Source organism: Littorina saxatilis, unplaced genomic scaffold (assembly GCF_037325665.1).
Source record: "Littorina saxatilis isolate snail1 unplaced genomic scaffold, US_GU_Lsax_2.0 scaffold_1486, whole genome shotgun sequence".
Lineage (NCBI taxonomy): Eukaryota > Metazoa > Mollusca > Gastropoda > Littorinimorpha > Littorinidae > Littorina > Littorina saxatilis.
Window position 1 is genome coordinate 1 of NW_027127767.1, and position 10,699 is coordinate 10,699.

General features: G+C 40.7%; 1 long non-coding RNA gene across 1 annotated transcript; it reads right to left on the minus strand.

Moving 5' to 3' along the window:
• Window positions 1–25: 25 nt before the first annotated feature.
• Window positions 26–7,474, minus strand: LOC138956139 (uncharacterized). Its single transcript, XR_011452515.1, has 4 exons — window positions 6,925–7,474; window positions 5,524–5,636; window positions 5,167–5,278; window positions 26–2,482 (listed from the first exon to the last, which is right to left on the minus strand). It is a non-coding gene; the product is annotated as an uncharacterized lncRNA (long non-coding RNA).
• Window positions 7,475–10,699: the final 3,225 nt, after the last annotated feature.

Genomic DNA, 10,699 nt, shown 5'->3' on the forward strand with positions numbered 1-10,699 from the left:
CGGTCGCGCTGAGGAGGATAGCCCGCTTTTGGTTTAAACAATGTTTTATTAAATCAAACATGGTACAACAATACAACGATAAACAGTAGGGACACGAACTCAAGCGAACGCTTATATTACGCGCCCTACGTAGTTACAAATTAACAAAAATATGATGTCGGACAAACATTACTTATAAACTATGGAACTATCTAGGTAAACAGCATAGTTGAAGCAAACCAAAAAGAACAAGAGAAAGCTAGCAGGAGGAAGAGGGGGAGGGTGGAGGTGGGACGAAAGAATGGTAGGTACATATGAAAGATGAAGGTGGTTAGCGCATACAAAAAGAATATACATAGTACATTGTAAACTGTAATCCAGTGGCAAATAAGCAGTAGTTCGCTGAATATATAATTGAAAAATGTATATAGAATACATGGCATGGATATGCGTACTGAGTCAAATTAACAAAAACGACCAGATTTACAGACAAACGATTGGACACTTTCAAAAATAAGCTTGTTGGTGCGAAGAGAAAGGTTTTCGCTACCATTTAACAATATTTCAACATGTCTGTAATGTACAGGTAGTGCATTTATTGTAGATAGGCGAGCGTCTACGTACAAAGGGCAATGTATCAAGTAATGGTCAGCTGTTTCGTGCAGGTAGCCGCAAGCGCACTGCGGATTTTCCTGTAAGTGGCGTTTGCACAGGTCAGAGTTCAAGTTACTCATGTTTAGGCGCATTCTGCAGTGATGAATCTCTTCCAATCGTTTACCACAGTAGTAATAGGCAGGTACGTTATAATCAGGAATAGTTAGTGTTTGAATTCGCTGATTGAGTTAGTTGTTTTGATGTTGTCTGGCAACTTGTTCCAAAGGACAGTGGTAGATGGTATAAAAGATCGACGGTATAATTCAGTTTTGCAAGTGGGAACTCTTCTTTCTGATGGTCTTCTTCGGTGATAGGGGTTAACATCAGAAGTTAAAGGTGGCAAAAGTTGTGCTAAGTAATGAGGACATTTGCCAAATACCATCTTGTAATATAAAATTAGTTTGTGTCTGCTCCGTCTTTCTTTTAGGTTACAAAATCCGCTTTCTTTATACAGCTTTTCGTGGCTGGTGCCGCGTACACCACCGATTATAGTCCGAATGGCTTCCAAATGTAATTTTTCCAGTGCAGTTGACCAGTACTCGGTGCAGTTGTCCCATAGGATGTCTGCATAGTCAAAATGTGGAAGAACAAAGGATTTGTACATAGTTTCCAGACTTTTACGATTTAATCTGTATTTGTAATATCTTAAGCAATTAATTAAGAGGGTGACCTTTTTTACGATGCTTCTCACTTGGAAGTCCCATTTACAATTATTCTGCAAAATTACGCCAAGATGTTTATGTTGGTTCACGTTTTCCAAAACAATATTATTAAAAATGATTGGTTCGGTTGGTATATTATCACGTTTTATGTCTAACAATTCCGTTTTTGCTTCGTTAAATTTAACTTTCCACTGTTTTGCCCAGGTACTAATTTTATTTAGGTCTGCGTTCAAAGTCTGCGCTCGTCTAATTGGATCTTCTAAGGACATGGACATGCTCGTGTCATCAGCAAACAACTTTATAACAGATTCAATATCATTCACAATGTCATTAATATATATCAGGAATAACAAGGGGCCAAGAACAGAGCCTTGTGGAACACCTGCCGGGATACATTTTAATGCAGACTTAGCACCCTTAATGACGGGCGCTGTGGCGTGGTGGTAAGACGTCGGCCTCCAAAGCGGAAGGTCGAGGGTTCGAATCCCGGCCGCGGCCGCCTGGTGGGTTAAGTGTGGAGATTTTTCCGATCTCCCAGGTCAACTTATGTGCAGACCTGCTAGTGGCTTATCCCCCTTCGTGTGTACACGCAAGCACAAGACCAAGTGCGCACGAAAAAGATCCTGTAATCCATGTCAGAGTTCGGTGGGTTATAGAAACACGAAAATACCCAGCATGCTTCCTCCGAAAGCGGCGTATGGCTGCCTAAATGGCGGGGTAAAAACGGTCATACACGTAAAATTCCACTCGTGCAAAAACACGAGTGTACGTGGGAGTTTCAGCCCACGAACGCAGAAGAAGAAGAAGAAGCACCCTTAATAACAACAGCCTGATGGCGATTTGTTAAATAATCGTGAAACCATTTTAACAATAGCCCGCTTTTCTATATCTCTATTCTTTTTAACTCTCTGAACGTGTTTTTAATCCAATCTTGACTATCTACTTTTCTTCTAATCATTTCCAAAAATGTGTGGGTGAGGTCTTCTTCCATGGTATAATCTCCTAGTTCCCAAATTATCTCCCAATGAGCTTCCTCATACCAATGCTCATCTCCACTAGCGTTTCCCAATCTTTCTAGCGGCTGATTAACTAGCTGTAATTTTTCGTCTAAACGCCCCCAAAAATAGGTATAGTCAGTCCGAAGAGTCATTTTTTTGTTGGTTGGTGTGAAGACTTGCAACGGCGCTCTGTAATTAAAAAAACACAAAAACTGATATTAACAAACAGGTTCATTGGCACAGGCGGGGCAAATAATGTTAATTTCTCTCTCTCTCTCTCACACACACGCACACATTTCCTTCTAAGAGTCAAACAAATCCTCGAAACTATAAAGTCCGGCCGCGTCGATAGTACTTTCTGCTATCCCATTATCCCCCAGGGTCAACCAAGATGACAGATCCGCCCCACCAGTCTCGCTAGAACTCGGGATGATCAGTTGGGGAGGTTCTATGACGTCATTTTGGGACAGGTGGTGGGTGCTGGGGAGTGTAATTGCTGGATGTGTCGCAACAGCGCCGGGAAAGATGATGGTTGCTGCTGCTTGGGGGGGTGGGGCCTGGCTCTGTCGTTCGAGAGAGTGAGACCTCGATCCGACGCCCTTGTAGCATACGCATGAATCTTCTTCCAGCTGAGTCCGAAAAGGTCGACGTATGTTTGGATTTTTTTTCTCAGAGAGAGCGAAATAAAAAAAGTCACGATGTTTTTTACTTTTCAAAGACGCTCTCCATCAGATTTCCCCAGCAGTTCCGTTTGAAACCGGAGGGGGAAATTGCCCAGTAGCCTCCTTAACTGGCTTACTGGTAACACTACGTACTCTGGAGATCCGGCACATAAGTACTAAGACGATTTTCTGTCGAATCAGGGTCATATTGTTGGTTGTCCCCATTCGTGTCTCTGCGAATCTTTCTTATTTGTGTCCTACCATCGACCTCTGATTTTGTGTACACATAACTTCTAATCACTGTAACAATGGGGTTCATGGTGCTTTTTTGTTGTCTGCGTCTGAAACAGTATATTCAACCGATTATACTTATAAGTATAACAAAAACATCATATATACATATTAATGTACACGATTTTCTTTCAATTCTACTGAAGTTTTATCCGTTGGGGAAAAACAGGGGTGGCTACATTGATCACGCGGTGTGAAGAAAAACGGACAATCTCAAAGCTGTGAAGTGTTGGGGATAAAACTTCAATGACTATACAATATCACACACACACACACAAAAATGATATCGATAAAGGTACTGACTTTAAAAAAAAAAAAAAAATCGGGTACTATATTTCACACACACACACACACACAAATAGACACGCGTGCACGCAAAGAAAAGTATAGCGGAGAGGACATACTTCTCTATCGGACCACAAACAAAACAAACAAACACCGTAAGTGGAAGCACGCAGAAAAGAAAAAAAAATGGGGAGGTATCTTTTTTTTTTATATACCTTTTGAGATTGACCTCTGGGGTTTTTAGAAGCTAAAAGTTTGTTCTTTTTTTTTTTTTTTACATCTAAAATAGATTTGTTGCGCTGGTTTAAAAAAAAAGTTTTATAACAAAGGTGTGGATATATATTATATGGGATCTTTTAGAAAAAAAAATGCTTTAAAAAAGACATTATCCTAGAATATTACCAGTAGAAAATGATATTCTCTATCAATTCAATTCGTCGTTTTTACCACAAATTCAGCACCACTTTTGTTGTTGTTGATTTCCTACTCTACACCCAACCACATGCGCATTTTAAACAAATCTAATTTGACGACGGTTTTTTTTTGGTGGTAACTTTTGGGTCTTGTCTTTGTCATTCTCTATTTTTGTGTGTGTGTGTGTCGCTATCATCACCATTTTCTTCTTTTGATATGTCAGCCGAAGACTGATTGCTGGGAAAACTAGGATTATCACACGAGGCCGCCGCGTCATCATCGGACGAATTCATTCAGTTGTTGTCTCTCTCTCAGTTTTAACCTCAAAACCACAACAAAAATAGTGCTGGTTTGGGTGTGATGATACAAGACAAACCGTATTTTTGGCTCTAACATTCATTTTATTTTTCAATGACTGATGTAACGTGAAACGTTTTTTATAGTTGAAGCTAAGTGGCCGTTTGACTTCTCTTACTCTAATTTTGAGTTATTGACTTCGAATTATTTTTTTTTATCTGTCTATCTATCTGTCACACACACAGATTGATACACACACACACACACACATAGATCACGGGGTATATAATCGAGGGGCAACTACTCTCTCCCCCCCCCCCCCCCCCCGGGGGAGGGGGTGTAAGAGGTTCACATTTACATGTGTACATGATACTGTTTAAATCTTGAGATGTATTTTCATTTATTCCAGTGGTGCAGTCACTTTGCAAAGAGAGTCCCAAATTTTGATTATCTCCCCTGCACTACTCCTTAGTCTCCGCTTCTCTGTTGGGGATAACTCTGGTGTGACCAGTGTGCTTGTCTTCCCCTGCTCATGAAAATGTCTGTCTTGTGTAGGGATACAAACAATTTATAAGCAATAATGTACTTTAAATATTTAAAGTTAATATTTTGGAATCTTCTCCTACGTTATTAATGAATATTTATAGTATTTAAAGGCACTGTAAGTAGTTGAGTGCAAGGAACTAGTTTTTTCTGGCTCAGTGCTTATCCTGCAATTTTTCCCCTCCCCATTGTCGGGCCATTGTTCCCTTCGACTCCAAGAGAGGAGCATGGGTTAGTCAAATTAGTGATGAAGCTGTACGGTTGTCAATTGCTGTCATGTGGATGAGGCCATAGCTGACGAGGCTGGCGTTGCCTAAATTGCCTTGAGGTGGGTTTTTTTGGTTACTGAGGTGTTATCCTGAGTGCATCCTAACGCCTTACCTTTTTTTTTTTTGACGTTTAAGAACTTGGCTGAGTGGCTTTGGTTGTGGCTGTCTGGCTTTGCCCGGCGGGCTCAGGCTTTGTCTTTTGTTGCGGGTCGGAAAGTTCCATTCTGCGGTGTAAAAATATAAACACATTATAAGAAATTGCACGTAAAAGGGGTAATTAACCGTAGAAATGGGATATCTTACGATCATCTTTTTCTTAAAACATTTTAAGTCTGATAATGCCAAGGCAATGTACATTCCACAATAAAAGACAAATCGTTTCTCTCTCTCTTTTTTTTTACACACACAAACACACACGTACACGCACATAGATCACGGAGTATATTTATAAACGAGGGGCCCGCCTTACCTTTTTTTTGAGAACTTGGCTGAGTGGCTCTCCGCGGCGGGCTTTGTATGTGGCTGTCTGGCTTTGCCCGGCGGGGTAGGCTCAGGCTTTGTCGCGGGTCGGAAAGTTCCATTCTGCGGTGTAAAAATATAAATCATTATAAGAAAATGCACGTAAAAGGGTAATTAACCGTAGAAATGGGATATCTTACGATCATCTTTTTCTTAAAGTATTTTAACTTTTAAGTGTAATAATGCCAAGGCAATGTACATCTCCCAACGAAAGACAAATCGTTTCTCTCTCTCTCTCTTTGGTCATTAAAAATTTGAAAATTGTAAAAAAAAATAATTTATAAAACGATCCAAATTTACGTTCATCTTATTCTCCATAATTTTCTGATTCCAAAAACATATAAATATGTTATATTTGGATTAAAAACAAGCTCTGAAAATTAAATATATAAAAATTATTATCAAAATTAAATTGTCCAAATAAATTTAAAAACACTTTCATCTTATTCCTTGTCGGTTCCTGATTCCAAAAACATATACTATAGATATATATATATATGTTTGGATTAAAAACACGCTCAGAAAGTTAAAACAAAGAGAGGTACAGAAAAGCATGCTATCCTTCTTAGCGCAACTACTACCCCGCTCTTCTTGTCAATTTCACTGCCTTTGCCATGAGCGGTGGACTGACGATGCTACGAGTATACGGTCTTGCTGAAAAATGGCATTGCGTTCAGTTTCATTCTGTGAGTTCGACAGCTACTTGACTAAATGTTGTATTTTCGCCTTACGCGACTTGTTTTGTTTTAGAATTTAAGCTCACTTGAAAAGTTTACGCACTCGGGGGTAGATCTGCTTTATTAGCAAATGAAAATGATTTTCACATGCAGTTTTGTGTTCCTAACAAGTACATCTACATGTATTTACACCAAAAAAATAAAAATAAAAAAAAATAAAAAATAAAAAAAGTACGAAACCACACTTGGAAAACGGAATTAAAAAATAAATGATAGACCGTTGTGGGCCGAAATGAGTACACTTTGACCTCCCCTATTCAGTGCAGGCCACAACCTTATTTTATCTGAGGGTTTGTTGCATTCCGCTTCTTGCTGTGACCCCTTGCCACAAGGAGGTATCACTTACATGTAATGGTCTATGATCAAAAAAATAAAACGTACATTTGGAAATTGTACAAATTATTAAATAAAATCTAAGCGAAGTGATGAATCAAAACGTTAGTTTTCGGGTGATAAATTACTAGGCTAGCTATTCATTTTGATCGCCATTTTTTTTTTCTTGAGATTTTTCACGTCACAACCTCTAAGAAAAATCGTCACCAATTGTTAAGGTTTTTTTCTATATTATAACCTTCACATCTGAATGAGAGAAATGTACAATAAAGTTGTCATACCTTGTTTAACTTGAGTTGAAGACTCGACGGGTTCGGACTTTGAAAACTCAGTATTGATAGCCTACTCCTTCCGTTTTTCACACCGTCACTTCGTGGAAGTTGGCACGTGTGTGTCTGCTCAGTCCTCACCACCAACCACCGCTCCACAACTCAACGTCACGTGACTCCTCACTTTCACAAGAAGAGATCACGGACCTCGTTTCTCTCACTGCCTGACAAGGCGAGAGAGAGAGCGCGCACTGAGACAGCCATCCAGTAGAAGAGATCCTTTGTGTGGCTTGTTCATGCATAAATTATCTGACCATAAGGCGGTGATTGGCTGCCTCGCGTTTTGACTAAAAAAACCAACAACACAATTTTATCATATGCCTTGTCGGTTCCTGATTCCGAAAACATATAGATATGGTATGTTTGGATAAAAAAAAAACACGCTCAGAAAATTAAAAAGAATAGAAATACGGAAAAGCGTGCTACCCTCCTCAGCGCAACCGTTACCGCGCCTTTCTGGCTCAACTTGCTTATTCTACGTTCGCAGCTAGCCCCCATATTTTGGAGGGGTCGTTCCCGTATCCACCATCGGTAGAATATCTGCCTGTGTGAGCTCCTTCCAACTAAACAACCGTCCATGCGATACGGTTCAACTGAGTGTCATGTTCCTGAGTGCATGCCGCGCGCAGAGTACACGGTGACCCGCACGGTCAGTTTGGCGTCTGTTAATGTGATCATCGCTTCCTCAAAACAGGCTTGGCCTTTTCACCTCTTCGTGTACACCCCAAAGAGATATAGAATATTCTATATCTCTGTGGTACACCCCTATGTACAGTGTGCAAGATCCCACGATTTACAAAGGGGTCAGTCTTTCTATGACAACCAAATATCCGTATGACTTGGAATAATAGGCCGTTAAAAAAAAGTAAATATTCGCCATTATGGCTAGAGATTTACTGGCTGGTGCAAGAAAGCGTGATGTGTTGTGCGTTTAAAAAAAAAAAAATCCATCCCAAACGACAAAAGGGAATATGTAAAGCGAGGAGAGCACAATTAATTGTGGTTCGCGCTATAAATAAACTCTCATAATATTAAAAGTGGACAAACGCACAAGTCGGAAATAAGCCGTAGGACTTTTAATATTAATTTTACTACTACTATCCATCACTTGGGGATCCGCCGGGTTGAGGATAGTCCCCCCTTCGTGATAAATAAGTCAAATATTTCCTTATTTCCTTCCAGCGTCTCGACTAATTCCCTTTTCCTTTTTTACAAATGCGTGTCTAAAAAGGATGGATGTATTTTGTGGGTTTTCTTATTTTGCTGAAATGTGTATGTGTATGTGTGTGTGTGTGTGTGTACTCCTTCTGACAAAGTGTGAGTTTAGAGGAAGTGATAGCAAAGTCCCGTGGGAACGAATGCGGGGGAATGGAAGAGGGTTGGAGGGAAAGGGGGGGGGGGAGGTGATGAGAGCATCTGGAATGATACAATGGTATCAGATAAGGAAGGGGGGGGGGGGGGGTCCGAGAGAGAACGAGTACCGAAGTCATTAGTAGCAGCGCTGCGGCCAGCAAGCAAGTTTAGCGACCTTTTCAGTCCTACAAAATATGGACATCGGGAGGAATTTTTCTCCTGGAGAGACCTCCACTTGCCCCCTGCGTTATCAGAGACTCGGACAGATGATACCTAAACAATCTGCAGTGGCCTACCGAAACTGGGCCGTGGCAGCTAATTGAATTAGAATGGTGCGTCTTGACGCTGGCTTTCCCCCTTTCTTTTTACATTTAGTCAAGTTATGACTAAATGTTTTAACATCGATAGCCAGTGTCTTAGGGAAAGGCATTTCCTGCGTTCGAAGGGAGACGCCTAACGGTACCATAATTAAGGGTGGTCTGGTTTCTTTTACGTGTCTGCCGAGGTGCTGCGCTGGGGTAAAACCATACCGCTTATCAGTAAACAATGAAGATAAGATGTTCCCTTCCCCCTTTCACTGACTCGTGCACACTACCCCCATGCAAAGAGTCAGGATGCTACCTCAATTTGAGCACGCTGACACAAAAATATAAACCTTTCAGCATTACAAGCTGGTTATTGCGCTGGTCCTTTACGTACCGCAAAACAGCGCGAAAATCAGAATTCTCTTGACTTGTTCATACATACACGTGGTTTGTCAGAAATTGTGTGCATTCTCTGTTATTGTCGGTTTTTTTTTAAAGCTGTTTGTGTTAGCTAATTCTTGTGTCTTTTTAGGACTCGCATCTACCGCCTAAAAAGAAAAGAAAAAGCGACACATACGGACAAAGTGAAGTGCTAATTCTTTTTTTGTACTGACTTTGGTTCACCTGCAACCAGACATTTTTACCTGCTTGCTATTGATTTGATACATTGTTGCCACATTCTCACAGGCCGACACAGATGTCCCGGCCGTTCAGTGTTTGTAAATTAACGTTGAAGGAGACCTTGTTACATGTATGTAAAAAGTTGGAATCAAGTTATATCCTATAATTATACGTGAGGGAGACACTCATGAGATAACAATATCGTTCAAACCACACGTGTGTATATCATGTAAATAAGGTCATGTCAAACGAGTTTGGCAGGGACCTGCTTTTCGACTGCTTATGATGCCAGTCACCGAGACAAACGTCATTATGGAAACCTTTTACACTATTCTGTTTCTCCTGGTAGAAGTTTCAAAACTTTCAGGTCACGCTACACTTTCTAGAGTGACGTGTCTTTGCATTGACGTCACTGAGATTGAACGAGGCTTTGAAATAGCTTGGATGAGGTTCCAAAAGAAGCGTCTTCAATTTGGACGCGTCCACTGCGTGACGTTTTGATTAAAATACACGTATACAAGTTCCGTATGTAGGATAAAAAGAATACTACATGAGTTGTTGTGTCGTACCAGATGTACACTCGTTGTTTTTTTCAAATGGTGAACAGCTCGCTATCGCTCGCAGTTCAACATAAAAAAATTACCTTGTGTAAATCTGGTACGATACAGTAACCCATGTAGTATACTCCATTTTTTGTTGTTAAAACGTTTGGTAATTCACAGCACATTAATTAACTCTGTTTCAGATTTTGTTATACAGAGAAAAATATCAAATTATTTGAAGAAAAGTAACTAGGTTCTCAGATTTCGTTTCGCTGAGGGTTGTGTTTCTTTTCCAATACTTCGTTGAGACTATTTTTTTTAGCCAAATGATATGTTGACGTATTTTCAATCTCATAAAGATGCTATAAATATGGCTTAGGGCATACGCTCATTTTGTTGGTGGGTGTTTTGCTAGCAGTGGAACTTCACCACGCTACCACCCACCCCCCTCATTGTGTTATATGGTCTTAAATTCCAGCACTTCCATGAGTTTTTTGCTCTAAAACCCATGCGAAATTGTTGCGCAGAGGCCGGAGTTATTGGCTCACGTAAGTGTAGCCTATGCGATCGTAACTTTGTCTGTCTGTGCGTGCGTGCGTGCGTGCGTGCGTGCGTGCGTGCGTGCGTGCGTGCGTGCGTGCGTATGTGCGTGCGTGTGTATGTCTGTGGTAGAAACTCTAACATTTCGTCATTTGAAGACGTCACACGCACGTATGTGCGTGCGTGTGTATGTCTGTGGTAGAAACTTTAACATTTCGTCATTTGAAGACGTCACATTATGGCGTAAGAGGGTTAGACGTCACGCGAAGGAATTACTGAAAGTCTCGGTCATTGTTACTTTGAGCGGGCCGAGACTAGTTGGCAGTCGTGTCGCAGATATTGTTGACTCTCTCTCTCTCTCTCTCT